The sequence below is a fragment of the Rousettus aegyptiacus genome, unplaced genomic scaffold, assembly GCF_014176215.1.
Source record: "Rousettus aegyptiacus isolate mRouAeg1 unplaced genomic scaffold, mRouAeg1.p scaffold_m13_p_11, whole genome shotgun sequence".
Lineage (NCBI taxonomy): Eukaryota > Metazoa > Chordata > Mammalia > Chiroptera > Pteropodidae > Rousettus > Rousettus aegyptiacus.
Genome location: NW_023416286.1, coordinates 3,385,518 through 3,393,673, shown reverse-complemented (window position 1 = coordinate 3,393,673; position 8,156 = coordinate 3,385,518). Strand labels below are relative to the sequence as shown.

The window sequence follows — 8,156 nt, the reverse complement described above, 5'->3', positions numbered from 1 at the left end:
TCCTCAATGTCACGCCTGGCCCCGCCCACACGCACGCCGCGCCGCCCCGCCCCCGCGCGGCCCCAGGCTCCGCCCCCGCCCCGCCTCGCCGCGCTGCCATGGCAACCGCGCGCCGCGCCGCAGCCGCCGCCCCACGCACGTCGCCGACTAACGGACCCCGCGGCGGCCTGGGCACCACCCCGCTGCGCGCGGACCGCGTCCCCCCGCCGGCCGGCCGACCCGCGGGCCCCGGGCACCGGGTGCGACGCAGCCCCGCGCGGCGGGCGGTGCGGAGGGGGCGGGCGGGGGCGCCGCGGGGCATCGCGGGCCTCGTAGTTCGCCGGCCGCCGGGGCCCGCGCGGCCCGGGCGGGCGCCCCCGGCGGCGGGACTACAAAGCCCGGCGGCCCCGGCGGCCGGCGAGCACCACCCACTTTGAGCGGAGCCAGGGAGGGACCCTCTCCCTCTTCGTGGCGAGGGGCCCCCGGGGTGGTCGCCGACCTGGGCTCCGAGCGCCGGGAGAGGGACGCGGAGGTGAGACCCGGCCCGCCCGGCGCGTCTCGGGGATGCGCGGCCGCCGCGCCGCGGGGCCTGTGGCGCCTCGGGGTGCAGAGCCTGTGCGCGTGCGGGGATCCCGCACCTCGCTCTGTCAGCTTTCCTCCTGTCCCCGAGTCGTCGCTTTCTAGTTAATTCTGAAGTGGCCCGGGGGCGTTTGCACACTAAACTCATTAACCGGTAATTACCCAAAGGGCGTCGATGTCTAAAGGTGGAGCGTAGTAGATAAAAGGAACCGCGCTCTTCGGTGGTACTGTCTGCTGTTCACACCGTTTTGCATTTTTGCATTTTATTTATTGAGGCCCGGGATTGCAATGGGTGCCCCGCCCGGCCCCGCGCCACTAGCTTGAGCATCGCCTTCACACATTTTGGTTCTATTCTGAAGATTAGTTCAACTTTAAATAACAGTACTAGTAATTCTTAAAGCACAAGCTTGTCTTTTTATTTTTAAGCCTTTGGTAGTAATATTTTCTTTTGATTATTTGAATGTCTTTCAGGAGCCGTTTTCAGAATGAAAAAATGGCATGTTTTCTCTCTCTCATTTTAATGCCAAGGAATACACCTAGTCCCTAGAGCTGGCCCATGGTCTGGTGATAAGGAAGCTGACACAGATTTAGAAAACCTGCCTTGATTCGATGTCCCTTTAAACATTTTTTGACAGGTGATAACCTTCTTAGAAACTTGGTATTTTATATAGTATGCCGGAAAATTGTTCGTAGTTTTGTGGGCCTGCGTGTGTGCGTGCGCGTGTTTAAATAAGAAAAGAACATAAGGCCACTATAAAGTTCCTTTTCTTTCAATTAAAATGATGCTGGCCTCTAAGTTTTCCTTAAAGTAGCAATTTTGTACAGAGATGGAAAGTTGGTTTAGTAAGACCATTAGAAAAAAAAAATCGAAGCCTTCTTTTATCCAGTACAGGGATTCGAAGTATTTTATTTATTCCTTCAAAATTTGTTAGGAGCCTGTTTTGTGGCAGGCCTTCGACCAGGTGATGGGAATGAGGAGAGGGTAGACGATAGTGTGAGCTCTGCGTGGGCAAACGGCCACGTCATCACAATAGTGTGATGGAGTTGCGTGCAAATTGCTGTAGGAGCCCAGAGTGGGCATGGATAGTAATGCGACACTAACGTTTATTGAATACTTACTTCGTGAGAGGCACCGTGCAGCGTATTTTGCATGCAGCCCTTTCTCGAATCTTCACAACAATCTTGTGACGTAGCCGCTGTCATTTAGCAATGAAGATACAGGGTTAGAGACCTTGACCCAAGTCATAGCCGATATGGCGGGAACCTGGGATTTCAGCTCGGGGGTCCGACTCATCTAAGTCACCGCCTCAACCACTGATGCGGTTCTCTGTGCAGGCTGGTGGAAAGACCCCAACTCTGTAAGGAGAGCAGGCCAAGTCTCCTGTGTGATGTGACATTTGACTTGTGCTGAGAAGGTTGAGGAAGCTTTCGCTGGAGACAAGATGAGGAAAGGCGTTCTGGGCAGATGGCACAGCCTGCCCTTGGGACAGGCGTGAGTCCTTTGTATTTGGGGAACCATAGTCCATTCTGATGACGAATCTCAGAGTACTTGCAGTGTAGTGTGAGAGGCCAGATCTAAAAGTGTTTTGTAATTTGTTAAAGAGTTTATAATTTTTCTTCCACTGGGGTGACCGCTGACGAATTTCAAATGGAGTAGTGTTTGTATTTTAGACAGGAAACTTTAGCTCTGGTGTGCAGAATGGACCTTGGAGAGATGAGTGGTGATAGGGAAACCAGTTTTAGAAAAGAAAAAAAGTCCAGGAGAGAAGTGAAGAGACTCTGAACTCTGGACTTGGAGTTACAGAATGAGACAGATCGTAGAAATATTTAAGAGGTAAAATTGATAGGGCTTGATAAGAGTTCGGATGTCAGGGGCTAGGAAGATTTGGAACACAAAGACAGCTGCGTCCTGAATTTCTGGCTAGGATGAGTGACGGGATTGGGAAATGACTGATTGAAATGAAGGGCAGGTGTGTAGGTGAAAGGTAAAGGTAAGTCAGTTCAGTTCTGAGCGTTCAAGGTTCTCGCAGGGAAGGATGCTTTTGGGTGCGGAGTTGGAGAGAGAGCCCAGGGTGGGGCGCATTTGCATGGAGGTAGGTGGTGAAGTTGCGGCGGGGGGGGGGGGGGGGGGGGGGGTGGTAGAGCAGGGGGGGAGGGTGGGGACCAGTTCCCAAAGGAGGAATGTATAGACATGAAGCAGCTGGAATATGGAACAGTGTGGAAGCAGCCACAGCTACAAGGTGTGTGTGTCCGTCTGTCTGTGTCTTGGGGGGCACTTTTGAGAGGAAGTGGGGGAAGAGCCCACACAGGATGCCGAGAAGTGAGGAGGCAGCGAGGAGGAGCGGGGAGCTCGCATGGTCAACGAGAAAGGAGAAGGGCAGGAGCAGGGAGAGCCGAGCGTGGGACGTGGCCAGCGGGTTCGGTGGCTGCGGGTCGTTTCCGAACTTGGCAGAAACGAAGAGGAGTCTGAGTATAGGCTGCTTGGAAAAGAAAAGTTTAAAATTTCCCATAGTAGTACAGATCGAAAGAAAACAGAACAGCGCGCCCGTGTGCGGGCGACCTCTGTGGAGCGTGAGCCCGGCCAGTTTCGTTCCGTCTGTGACCCTTGTCCCCAGCTGGATTATTTTAAGGCTAAACTCAGATATCATATCTTTTATTCTGTAATCATTTAAATATGTATCTTTGTAAGTTAAGGGTTATTTTTATAAATCTAACTAGTGTTATATTCATTAAAAAAAACTGACATTACTTTCTTAATATAAAATTTCCAGTCATACTTTTTTTTAAAAGAAGGTTGACTATGAAGAGAAGAGATGAGGTCGTAATTAAAAAAGGTTTGTAGTTTTTTTTTTTTTTTTTTTAAAGATTGAGAGACTATTAAGGTAAGAGCCAATAAAGAGGAGATGCGTCAGGATGTCGGAGATGGAGGGGCCGGGGCCCACGCAGGTCCCGGGAAGTGCCGGGGAGGGCGGCGTGAGGGCACCGGGCTGTCGGGACCTGAGTCGTGTGTTTTGTGACGTGCTGCTGGGTTCCCAGGGGTGTGCTCGTGCCGACGGGAGGGGAGAGGCTCCGAAAAAGGAGGCACAAAGGTGAGAACAGAGGGGTATTCATAGGTTGCGTGCTAGGAGGTGAGGCAGTTCAAAGTGTCGGTTCTCAGAGGTGCAGGGGCGTAAGGCCAGCCGAGGAGATGGGGGGGGTCGGCATAGCCACGGGAAGGGGGACTGAGCCGGGACGAACGAGTAAGGATTGTGTCGCTGAGCCGAGGTTAGCATTCCGTCATCAGAGCGAACCACGAGGCCGCGTGATTGTTTCCTTGGGTCTCGGATGACCGGTTGACCGCGAGCCTAAGGCGTCGAGGACGCCAGCAGCCTGATGTGTCACGGAGAAGAGAGTCGGGCTGAGGGCTTAGTGCCGGTCGTGGGTTTGTTCACTTAAATGCTGATTGTCCGCTTTGTGCCACCGTCACAGTAAAACTAGGCAGGGCCTTGCGGGGCGTTTGGCGTGCGGCCGTGTACTTTACTTCTCGGCACGTGCAGTGGTGTGTCACAGAGCACGTGCCTGGGGGCAGGCGCCGAGCGGCGTGGCGGACAGGGGCCCTGCGGTCACGGGCGAGTGCACAGACCTGTCCCCTTACTCAACAAGGGGCAGATACTGTCTGTTTGCTAAGGCCGGTGGGAGAATGAGACAGAGCAGTGGAGGACCTCGGCGGCTGGGGACCTTTCTCCGTCCCTTCTCCCCTCCCCACTAAACCTGGCAGGTCGTCATTTCTGTTTGACAGAAGGCCACGTTCTGGGACGTCACCTGACCATATGAGGCCGGTAGGTCAGGTAGCGGTTACAGTACGAATCGATTTCATCTGGGGAAGAGTTCATCAGTTATTCTTTTAAACGAGGCTTCCTTGATGCTACAGAATGTCACTTTAGAGACCAGTAGGAGTGACATCTTTGCCTTGGTATCATCTTCAGAGAAACAGGGAGTTCTACTACATGATTTAAGATTCCAGTAGCCGTAAAATTCTTTGATTCTCTGACTCTCTCTCATTTCTGGACTGATTTAAATGCATGATTTCACTGATATTTGAGCATCTATTTAGAAATGAAAATGTATATATTTTGATGTACTCAGCATTATTTTAAACATTTCTGTCCTAGGTAACTATACTCATACATGGTAGACCTAGCGAAAGCATGCCTTAGTAAGAGGCAGGTCCGTATAGGCATTTGCCAGATAGATTGAAGGCAAAGATTTGTGAGAATGGTAAAGGTGGATTCGTTTCTTAAGGCGAGTTGTTTAATCTCCACTAGCTGTCTTTAAAGATGTTTCTTTTGCTAGGGGTGCTTTGACTGTGGTCCTATTTAAAGGTATAGAGGTGGAATTAATAACCTTGGAGGTCCCCATCTGACTTTGTAATTCTACATTAGTAATTGTCCATTAGTAGTTTTCGATCAAAGGCTCCTGTTAAGCCTCTCTTTTTAGTGAGCTTTAGTTTGACACTTTTATTGTTTTAAAATGGTTCTGGCACAAAGATCGTTTTGTAAACACTTATAGTTTATAATCACATCTGCCTAGTTTTGCGTTTGTGCTTAGTGGCTGACTACCGGCCGTGAACGCTTGGGTGAGAACGATGCAGACACTCGCCGAGCACGTTCGTGCTCGTGTGTTTCGGGTCAGGAGCCGGTGCGGGCCTCTGCCAAACCTGCTGGGTCACAGGCAGGATGGGGCCCGCCCGCTCGGCAGACCCTCAGGTGGTCGCGCGCCCTGGGTCCTCGGAGATGGCCTGCAAAGGACGTAGCGTGTCCTCTTTCTAACCCTCGTAACTGTCACGTGTTCAGGGACAAATAATGTAACCGTGTGTGTCGTGTTTCACATCTCGTTCTTTTATTCCTCCGTGTGTGTCTTTGTACCCGAGTGTCCTTTTTGACGGTTTTCCCTTCTTTTCATTTTTCTTGGGCATTAGGAGGTAGGAAGAGACAGTGCATGAGGGATCAGCAGGCGGCGCTTTCTTCTTGCCCGCCTCTGGGAGAACGTGGGTGGAGAGGTGTCTGACGCAGCTTCTCGATGCGGGATGCGGACGTGGGTCCCTTCATCCCCCCGCCCCCCGCCTGTGCGCCGTAACGCCCCGCGGCCCGGCAGCACCTTCCGTTTGCGCGGGTGTTTTCTGGATGGCGTAGGCGCCTACCGCATCGTGTGGATCGGATGACAGATGTGTGAGTGAATGGATAAGATGGTAAATTACTCGTCTGAACGCTACTTGATAAAGACAAATGAAGCAACGGTTTTGAAAGGTTTTATGTTATTTGAACCACTATGAAATTAAGGAACAACAGTATTTAATTACACAGGCAACTGGAACAAAGTACATTATTTCATCTCTCTAATTAGCTTTTTTTTTTTTTCAATTTTTCAACAAGCTGTATAACTCGGAGGAGTCGATGTATTTCAAAGCATTCGGGGCTTTAGAGTCTGATGAGCCGACAGAGCAGGCGGAGCCAGACGCGTCCCGTGCACACCCAGGCTCTGTGCGGACTTAAATTCCTTAACGCCTCAGCCCCCCCTTCCTGTGCGTGGGGTACCTGCTTTTATCTGGGGCTGTGGCGCTGAGTCGTCGAGGTGATGCCCGGAGAGCCATTTTCACCACATCGTCTGATGCGGAGTGAGCGCTGTCGCTGTCATTTCCCTGCCAGAAGGAGCATTTGTGCACCTAAAACTTGTAGCTTAAGCTGCCGTCTTGAGGCAGTGCTGGCCCATAAACATGCCCTGTGGTTCCGGTGGAGTTTAGTACATGGGCAGAAATCATGATGATTACTTCTGAAAAGCACTTAAGCTCTGAGAATTATCTGTGTCGATCCTTTGTGTTGAATGGACAGTCATTTTTCTGTTGCTCAGGGATTTGAGAAGTGAGCTCAGGTGCGGAGACAGATGGAGGGCTTCACGGCCACCTCTGGGTGTGGTTAAGTCGTGTCTCCGGGATTCAGGGCAGGTGTGTGTGTGGGGGGGGGCGATGTGTGTGTGGAGGGTGTGTAGGTGTGGGGTGAGTGTGTATGGGGGTATGTATGGGATGCGTGTGGGGTGAGTGAGTCGGGGTGTATGTGGGGAGTGTGTGTGGGGTGTGTGTGGGGTGAGTGTGTCTGAGGTGTGTATGTGGGGTGTGTGTGTGGGGTGAGTGTGGGTGTGTGCGTGGGGGGGAGGTGGGGTATGTGTGTATGGAGTATATATGGGGTGTATGTGGGGAGAGTGTGTGTGGGGTGAGTGTGTGGGGTGGGTGTGTTGGGGGGTTGGATGTAAAGGAGAGAGGGGTGTGATCGGAGGTGGAGCTGGAGAGGGCTCGGCCCCGAGCTGTGCCGGCTGCGTTGACAGCTGAGCCGCGGAGCATGGTTACCTGGGACGGTGCGCGCGTGAGCGTGGACCGCGCTCCCCGTCCTGAGCACGGCCCTCCCTGCGGTGTTACCTGCGCCGTTCTGCCCAGCACCACCGGCCAGCCCAGCGGTCAGAGCTGGCGAAGATGCTGAACAGGGTGAACTCAACACGAGAAGACTGTCGTCAAACAGCGGGCATCGCGAACATCCTTCCTGCCATCGTTAGATGGAGGCTGATCTCCTGAAAACCCTCTGTATTCCAAGATTATGGTTAAAAGTCATTGAACTTACGGTATCACATGTAGGAATTTATAATGAAAACCAAGTTGATTTCTTGATATTTTTGAGGAATAATTTAAGCTTCTTCAAACCTCTTATTAACATTGAGTATGGAATAAAATAATAGTTACATTGACTTATTGCTTGTTGTATGCTAGGAACGATGTTAACATATTGTCACATTTAATTTTTACAATAACCTTTCAATATTAAATATTATTTTCTCTATTTTATAGAGGTAGAACTGAGGCCCAGAGAAATTGCATGGTTTGCCTGAGGACACACCTAAAAATTTGTGGTGCCTGGATTTATATCCACGTTTTTCTGTCTGAATTTTTCATAATGCCTCCACGCTCGAATAGTTTAGTTTGGTGTACAGTTCTAGGTTGGCATCCCCCGCCCCCGTCCTGAGCCCCGCCAGTCTCCTCCCTTAGCACTTGGAAGACACCCCGCTGTCTCCAGGTACCAGTGACCCTTTTGAAAAGTCAGCTGTCGCTATGTTGTCTTTCCTTTGTAGACGATATGCTGTTGCTCTCTCTCTTTTAGTATCCTTTCAGTTTTACCGTGGTGTCTCTAGGCGTGGACTTATTTTTTATTGATTTTGAGACAGAGTTAAATGTTGTCTGTAGATTTTGGAAATGTTTTAGCCACTGTATGCTTGCATGTGGCTTCTCCTTTTTCCTTCTGGAATTGAGGACGGACATGCGGCGGACCATCTCTTCCTGCTCTGCGTTTCTTACCTTCGCTTACTTTTTAGGCTGCATTCTGGGAAGTTCCTACAGCTCTGTCTTCTGGTTTCTTGCTCTCCTGTATCTAATTGGTGCTGCTTTAGTCCTTCAAGTTTTTAATTTCAGTGATTTTTTTTAATGCTTGAAGTTTTAAAATTCATTTCGATATCTGCCTGTTCATTTTAAAATGTCTCATCCGTATGTTTCTAAGTGTACTTATTTTGGAGTAACTAAC

General features: G+C 50.9%; 1 protein-coding gene across 2 annotated transcripts in view; it reads left to right on the top strand.

The window, feature by feature from the left end:
• The first annotated feature begins 377 nt into the window (after positions 1-377).
• The window catches only part of KATNAL1 (katanin catalytic subunit A1 like 1), a 47,921-nt gene continuing 40,142 nt past the window's right edge, over positions 378-8,156 (top strand). Inside the window, exon 1 of one of the 2 annotated variants that reach the window (XM_016151881.2) lies at positions 378-511. The gene's annotated coding sequence lies outside the window, so the exon portion shown is untranslated. Of the gene's footprint in view, positions 512-572; positions 713-8,156 lie in introns of those variants that run through there. The other variant, XM_036228407.1, reaches the window with a different exon arrangement.